General features: G+C 31.5%; 1 pseudogene; it reads left to right on the top strand.

Annotated features, from left to right (window-relative positions):
* The first annotated feature begins 1001 nt into the window (after window positions 1-1001).
* LOC118058364 (disease resistance protein RUN1-like) lies at window positions 1002-6426 on the top strand (annotated as a pseudogene).
* The last annotated feature ends 2012 nt before the right edge of the window (window positions 6427-8438 follow it).

Genomic DNA, 8438 nt, shown 5'->3' with positions numbered 1-8438 from the left:
TTGTAAAGTAAAAGCACAGAAAAAGAAAGGTCCCAGACAGAACAATAATGGAGGACCTCAATAATGTTAACGTGTGGGACCAGTAATCCACCACGAATGTTCCAGCTCAAATATTTACCTTTTACCTTTTATAATTTATGATTATTGCATTGCTAAATAATTTGCAAGAAAGATGAATTTTTTAGTGAATTAAGTTCAATTATAGAAAATCCTGTGCAAATTATAAAAAATCCTGCTTTAAGTTCTTGGAACCTCGCTTTGGGATTAATTAGTGAGAATAAAAAAATCATAAATATTTTATTATTAATCATAGATATTTATTATACAAAATTTATTATTAATCATAGATATTTATTATAGGTCATCAATATTGAATAATGGCTTATTTTCTAGCATAAACCATGTTTGAAATAAAATTGATAAAAAACATGATTATACAATTAAAAATGGGATCATATATAAAAATAATTAAATTGAGAGTTTTCAATTATCTTTAAATATATCATGGTTTTAATCAGTGAATGGCACATCATGTAAATTATAAAAAAAATATTTATTTTTCTGGTATATATATAGTAATAACAAATTAAATGATAGTAACAAGAAAATAGGAATTAGATTGAATAAATGATACAAGTTTCCTATCATGATATATCTAGGAAGAAATTCAAAGAATAGAACAAAGTCAAATTAATATTCTTAATAAAAAAGAAAAAGAAAAGAAAACACATAAAGAAATAAAATATGCTTGTAATAAATATAAAAGACAATTATATTATAATTTCTTCCTTAAAATTATTCAAAATATAGTATTAGAATTCCTTAAAATAAAAGACAATTATATTTTAATCCATAATTAAAGAGTTTCTCATGAACCAAATAATAAAAATATTGTATAACTTTTTTGGATGAATTGTTAATGTAAGGACTGTTTGGGGTCCTGACATGGCTGATTTTATTTGAATATATTATTTGATTAATGTTGACTCTATTATGGCTGCCTTGCATTGACTGGAAATTTCAGTATTCAAGAACCTTGCTTTACTCTGCAGCTAACTTCTGTGTCCCATTCTGCCATTTCATAGATAACTCTTCTTTGCTTCTTTCTCGCTTTAATTTCATGTCTTGCTCATAACGATAACTTGAAAGCCTTCAGTTCAGATAGATAATCATTTACCAGCTCATCCTATATCATTCTATTGAATTTAGAAATGCAGAAAGAAAAACGCAAGCAATCCAAAGATGAAGAAAACGATTCATCCTCGCGAAAGAGAAGAAAAGCTGACCTCAGTAAGCCTATATAGAGAATACAATTAACCTCATTTCAATAACATAGCTTTGGAATTTCATAGCTAACTCTTTGTTATATTGCTCCATTGGTAATTGACTGTGCCTTGATTTCTGCAGCTAAAATAACAGAGCCAGAGTCTTCTCATTCTAGACCAGAAGGGGCCTATGATGTCTTCCTGAGTTTTAGAGGAGAAGATACCCGCAAGACATTTGTAGATCATCTATATACTGCCTTAGTCCAAGCAGGAATCCACACTTTTCGAGATGATGATGAACTTCCTAGAGGAGAAGAAATCTCCGAGCATCTTCTCGAGGCAATTCGAGAATCAAAGATATCCATAGTTGTCTTCTCAAAAGGATATGCTTCTTCTAGATGGTGTCTCAATGAACTTGTAGAGATTCTGAAGTGCAAAAGGAAGTAAACCGGTCAGATTGTTCTTCCTATATTCTATGACATTGATCCTTCAGATGTGAGAAAACAGACTGACAGTTTTGCAGAGGCATTTGATAAGCATGAAGAGCGTTTTGAAGAGAAGTTGGTGAAGGAGTGGAGAAAAGCTCTTGAGGATGCCGGAAAGCTATCTGGATGGAGTCTCAATGATATGGCAAATGGGTATTCCTTCTCTCTCTAAGATTCACTTGCACACGTTTATGGAGTAATTTTACATTACATTTTTCAATGTGAAGTAATAAAATATTTCTTTTTAGCATACTTAATTGACTTGCTATCGATGACTTGCTTTTTTTCTGTGAGCAGGCATGAAGCAAAATTTATCAAAGGGATGATCAAGGATGTGTTGAATAAATTACGTCGCGAGTGCTTATATGTTCCTGAGCACCTGGTAGGTATGGATCTTGCTCACGATATTTATGACTTTGTAAGTACTGCAGCAGATGATGTACGCATTGTGGGCATACATGGGATGCCAGGAATAGGAAAGACGACTCTAGCAAAAGTTGTATTTAATCAACTCTGCTATAGATTCGAGGGAAGCTGCTTTCTTTCGAATATCAATGAAACATCAAAACAATTCAATGGTCTGGCTCTTTTACAAAAGCAACTTCTTCATGATATTTTAAAACAAGATGTTGCTAACATCAATTGTGTTGATAGAGGAAAGGTTATGATCAAAGATCGACTTTGTCGCAAAAGAGTTCTTGTTGTTGCTGATGATGTGGCTCATCTGGACCAGCTAAATGCATTGATGGGAGATCGAAGTTGGTTGCGTCCCGGAAGTAGAGTAATTATTACAACAAGAGATTCAAATCTTCTTCGTGAAGCAGATCAAACATATCAGATCAAAGAATTGAAACCAGACGAGTCCCTTCAGCTTTTCAGCAGGCATGCCTTCAAGGACTCCAAGCCAGCAAAAGATTATATTGAGCTTTCGAAGAAAGCCGTTGGTTACTGTGGAGGACTTCCTTTAGCTCGAGGTTATCGGAGCTCTTCTGTACAGGAAAAACAGAGGTAGATGGGAAAGTGAAATTGACAACTTGAGCAGAATTCCAAACCAAGATATTCAAGGAAAGCTTCTAATAAGTTATCACGCACTTGATGGTGAACTACAAAGAGCATTCCTTGATATTGCATGCTTCTTTATTGGTATAGAGAAAGAATACGTCGCAAAAGTGCTAGAAGCCCGTTGCCGTCTCAATCCAGAAGTTGTTTTGGAAACTCTCCGTGAAAGGTCTCTGATTCAATTTCATGAAAGGCAGTTATTTGAAGAGATGGTAACCATGCATGATCTATTACGAGAGATGGGAAGGGAGGTCGTTTGTAAAGCGTCCCCAAAAGAACCTGGAAAGAGGACCAGAATTTGGAATCAAAAGGATGCATGGATTGTACTTCAGCAGCAGAAGGTACGAGCTCAATGCAAACATGAAAGCATAGTCATGCATATTTTCTATTCAAACTTCTTACAAATAATTGAATGAAAGTTGTATGGATTTTTTTTTTTAGGGTACGGATGTTGTAGAGGGTCTTGCACTGGATGTCAGAGCATCAGAAGCTAAATCACTTAGCGCAGGATCATTTGTCAAAATGAAATGTTTAAATTTACTCCAAATAAACGGAGCACATCTCACCGGATCCTTCAAACTGCTTTCTAAAGAGTTGAGGTGGATTTGTTGGCTTCAATGTCCTTTGAAATATTTTCCATCTGATTTTACCTTGGATAATCTTGTTGTTCTTGATATGCAGTACAGTAACCTCAAAGAACTATGGAAGGAAAAAAAGGTGAGAAACATGCTACAATCTCCAAAATTTCTCCAGTATGTAATTTATATTTAGATGTTTCGACTTCTTATGATTAATTTCAATTATTTTGCACTCTATTATAACAGATTCTCAACAAGCTAAAAATCTTTAATCTCAGTCATTCTCAGAATCTTATTAAAACACCAAACTTGCACAGTTCAAGTCTAGAGAAACTAATTCTGAAAGGTTGCTCGAGTTTAGTTGAGGTACATCAATCAATTGGAAATTTGACGAGCCTCGATTTCTTGAATCTGGAGGGATGTTGTAGGCTGAAGTATCTCCCTGAAAGCATTGCCAATATAATATCTCTTGAGATTCTGAATATTTCTGGGTGTTCACAACTTGAGAAATTGCCAGAACGCATGGGTGATATGGAATCCTTAACTGATCTGCTAGCCGATGGGATTGAAAATGAGCGATTTCTCTCTTCAATTGGACAATTAAAGTATGTCAGAAGGTTATCATTGCGTGGATGCAATCCGGCTCCACCAAGTTGGTCTTTGATTTCAGCAAGTGTTTCGAATTTGAAACGTTGGCTGCCAACATCTTTTACTGAATGGAGATTAGTGAAATGTCTTAAGCTTTCTAATGGTGGTTTGTCTGATCACACAACTAACTGTGTTGATTTTAGGGGTCTCTCCTCTTTAGAAGAATTGGATCTATGTGGAAACAAATTCTCTAGCTTGCCTTCTGGGATCGGCTTCCTTCCCAAGCTAAAGTACTTGTATGTTCTGGAATGCGAATATCTTGTATCAATCCCAGATCTTCCCTCAAGTTTAGACCATTTGGTTGCATGTTATTGCAAATCATTGGAAAGAGTAAGAATACCACTCGAGCCAAAAGAAGATCTACATATAGATCTAGAAGAATGTCCTTCGTTAGAAGAGATTCAGGGCATCGAAGGTCAAAGTAATATTTTCTGGAAAATTGATTTTGTTAGTAATCTCAATCGTTCAGCAAATAAATTACAGAAGAGCGTTGTAGAGGTACTATTTCTTTCCGTCTCTCTTTCACTTAAAAATAAACACACACATTTGGCACATACATTGATTAATGTCTAAAATCTGAGCATTCCTTGAAATCAAATATGTATACAGGCAATAATCATTATTATTATTATTTTTATCTAAAAAATTAAATATTATCTTTAATAATATTTTTTATTAAATATTTAAAGTCTGATTGGTTTTTATTTTTTATTTCTTGATTTTATGATAATATATTTATATAGGCAATGTGCAACGGTCGTCACCTGTATCATATTGAACACATTTCCTGGTGAGATGCCAAATTGGATGAGCTACAGGGAAGAAGGATGCTCATTGTCATTTCATATACCTCCAGTCTTCCATGGCTTAGTTCTTTGGTTTGTTTATTCACTTGATTATTACTGCTTCAAAACTAACTTTATTATTACTATAAGAAATAAAAGCAACGGTATTCAAATGCTTAAAGATAGACTTTATTCATCAAAAGGTGTGTCTAAAGGATGGATAAGATACATAAGTAGAAGTGAAATGGCAATGGAAGATTACTATGGAGATGACGAATTGGAACTATGCATTTCTTCAGTGTCATCACTGGATGCACTTAAGGAATATGGGGTCCATGTGATCGCAGAAAAGTTAGATTCATTTGAAGAGTCAATTACAACGATGCCTTCACCACTGCTGTATCATCTACTTCCTCATCCCCATTGTGGTTCAATTACAGCATCTACACCAAAGCAATGGAGTGACTTTTTATTTGCGAAGCTGCAAGAACATAGCCTCGATTTATGGCTTGATGGTAAGAACATATATTTCATTTTGTTATTTTTATTCTATTATATTTAATTTATGAGATTAAATATTATCTTTAATGATTTTATTATTATTATTATTTAGTATAAAAAATTAAATATCATCTCATCTTTAATAAAAAAAATACTAAATATTTAAGGCTTTTTGATAAGAATACATATTTCCTTTAGTTATTTATATTTTATTCTATTTAATTTAAGAGATTAAATATCATCTTTAATTATTACATTTTTCTTATTTAATCTAAGAAATTAAATATTATCTTTAAAAATATTTTTTATTAAATATTTAGAGTCTGCTTAGTTTTATTTTTTCTTGATTTTATGATAATATTTTTCTTATTTAATATAAAAAATAAATATTATCTTTAATAATTAGATCTATGGAATATCACTTAAAAAATAAATTATAACTTTAATAATTATTTTTTTGAAAAAACAAAAAAGCCAAACAATCACTAAACATATTTTATTAAAATCACTTTAGTTTATTTAGAAAATATTGAAAACTGATTTTTGATTTTTTACAGTAAAACAAAAAATTGAATAATGTTTTTATATTTTATTTCAAACTCGATATTTTAAAACAAAAATGAAAAAGATATGATTTTAACCTTTTTTATATATAAATTAAGTTTTTTAATTAAAAGTTGATGGGGATTTGTTTGTAATAACAAAATGCTGCTCGTTTAACTTTTCTTTTCAAATTTGAAAGTTCTATTGAATTTTGATGGTTTTTAGGGGACAAATATTATGGATGGCCGTGAGAGCACAAGATTATTTTGCAAAGAGAAGCTTGAAGGTACTGATGTCTGACAAGTTGAATTTGAAGATCATTTTACAATTTTACAAACTTGGAAGTTCTCTTTGTAATCTTTTCCATCTGATTTGAAATTGGACAACCTAGTTGTTATTATCCATGATGTAATTTATATTTTCAAGTTTCAATTTTTGATGAATATTTTTTTTTCTCACTTCTTCAACGTATTCTCCAAATGATGAAAATCCTTGATGCTAGTTAGAAATAAATTGGTTTTCTAGGAAGAGATTATTGATTGGGATATAGTATTTGAGTTGGTTCTTCATGGTTTAATGTTATAATTTTAAAATAATTGATGAAAATTACTAATACATAGAAAAGTTCTGAAAGCATCCTTAATTAGTCTAATAAGTGTTGTTAGTTTTGACTATAAGATCTTGCTATGTATTATTACATGGTTTTTACTATTTTTTTGGCATTTCTTATTTTGTGTATACAATTTTTTTTTTCTTGCCGGTTTGTCATTGGCTTCATGGCACCAACACCAATTAATAATAAATCGTGGACTATTATTAAATAAAGAAAAAAACATAAACATTGTTAAAACACTAAACTTGCATTGCTCAAACCTAAATAAACCCTATGACAATAATCTAATTTAGAAAATAATTAATATTATCCTTGTAGTCTTAGAAAATAGTATTTAATCCTTATGTTTTCATATTCATCTATGATTTAATGTGTTGAATTAAATTAACAAGTGAGTTTATGCACATATTGTTATATTGGTTTTGAGTTCAAATAGATGTTTAAAAAGGGAGATTTTAATGTCTTGAGAATGCATTAATTTATATACAATGATGGGATGATTTTGCTAAGAATTGGTTGGTAAAAAACTTAATTTTGTTATATAAAAATTGAAGAGAGAACAATAGATAGCTAAGAATTGATATGCAAAAAAAATAATTTGTGTGTGTTTAAGCTGATTGAAATGAAGATTAAAATAAAGAAAACAAAAAAAGAGAGACTTGTAATGATTTTATGTTAGTGCTCAACATGTTCTTTCTTGTTTTTTTTTTCTTAATTGGATTACCTTTGTTTTTTCAAGTCAAGTAAAATTCTGGTATATAACACTAAATTAAAAAAAATAAAAGGTGAATTAAAGGTCTAACTAAATGAAATACAAACAAAGACTACATCAACTACATTTCATATGCTCAACTCTTAGCAAATTGAAATTTCTATTCGTATCTTGAAAACACAATCTCAATAATCTTTATGTGAGGAGTGATTTCTTTTCTATTATTTTTTTTCTTTGGATCAAAAGGGTCTTATTGAATTATTATTTGTTAGGTAACTAAGATTTGTTGATGTGGAAAATAGCACTAAGGTTTTGGCATGGCCATCGGGGAGAAGCAAAAGCAGCAGCAATCCATCAAGATCATCACTTTGCCATATTGTTTATCTTCTTGGCATTGTTCAAAGGAACGCAAAAAGACATTTCAATTATGAAAGTGTATTATTGTCATAAAGTTTTTCAAATTTCCAATATAGAGAGTGAAATAAAGAGCGAAAGGAAACATCTTTCTTGTTCCCTTCCCCTTCTTTACATGGCTTACTCAATCAAAAAGGCAAACACCTCATTTGATACTCAATCAATATTCAATCAGATGAATATTTTGTTCTTTTTTGTCTCGCTCACTGGGGCAAACCATGTTTTTCAAAATTTTGAATAGCATGCCATCAAAAATAATTTTGTTCAATCCCAATCCCACATTGTCTGTAGAAGTATTTACTTTTGACTGTACACTTTGTTATTTTCCAATCCCTCCCCAGTTCTGCAACCATTTCTCTACTTTCTATGCTTTTGGCTTGCTAAAAACTAAAGAAAACACATTGCTCTAAATGCTAGCCTTCACTCTTGAGATTGTTTAACAAATCCCTTGAGACCTTCTCCATAGTTAACACATCACATAATGGCTACTCTAAAAAATTTAGCCATAAACTTTGAACACCTTTGATAGGTCCCTGTCACAGCAAGTAATTAAAGACAAGAAACAAACACAAATGTATTCTGCTTAGGGCGAGAATAAGCCACAATTGATATTATTGAATATTGAATGCCTCCTCTCTGTCTCATAGCAGAGTTTAAATACAGGAATTGAAATAACAACTTTCCTAAAATACTGGCACGACTACATAAAATCAGGATGACTCCTGCTACATAGCTGGCATTTATTTGCTGAATAAAACTTGACTCCTTCCTCCCGTGCACTAAGGCACTGCAGTGATAAGACCCCCTTGACTCGTTCCTCCCTTGACTGGCTCTT

This window comes from Populus alba, chromosome 19, assembly GCF_005239225.2.
Source record: "Populus alba chromosome 19, ASM523922v2, whole genome shotgun sequence".
In the NCBI taxonomy this organism is placed as follows: Eukaryota; Viridiplantae; Streptophyta; class Magnoliopsida; order Malpighiales; family Salicaceae; genus Populus; species Populus alba.
This window is presented reverse-complemented; position numbering and strand designations above follow the sequence as displayed.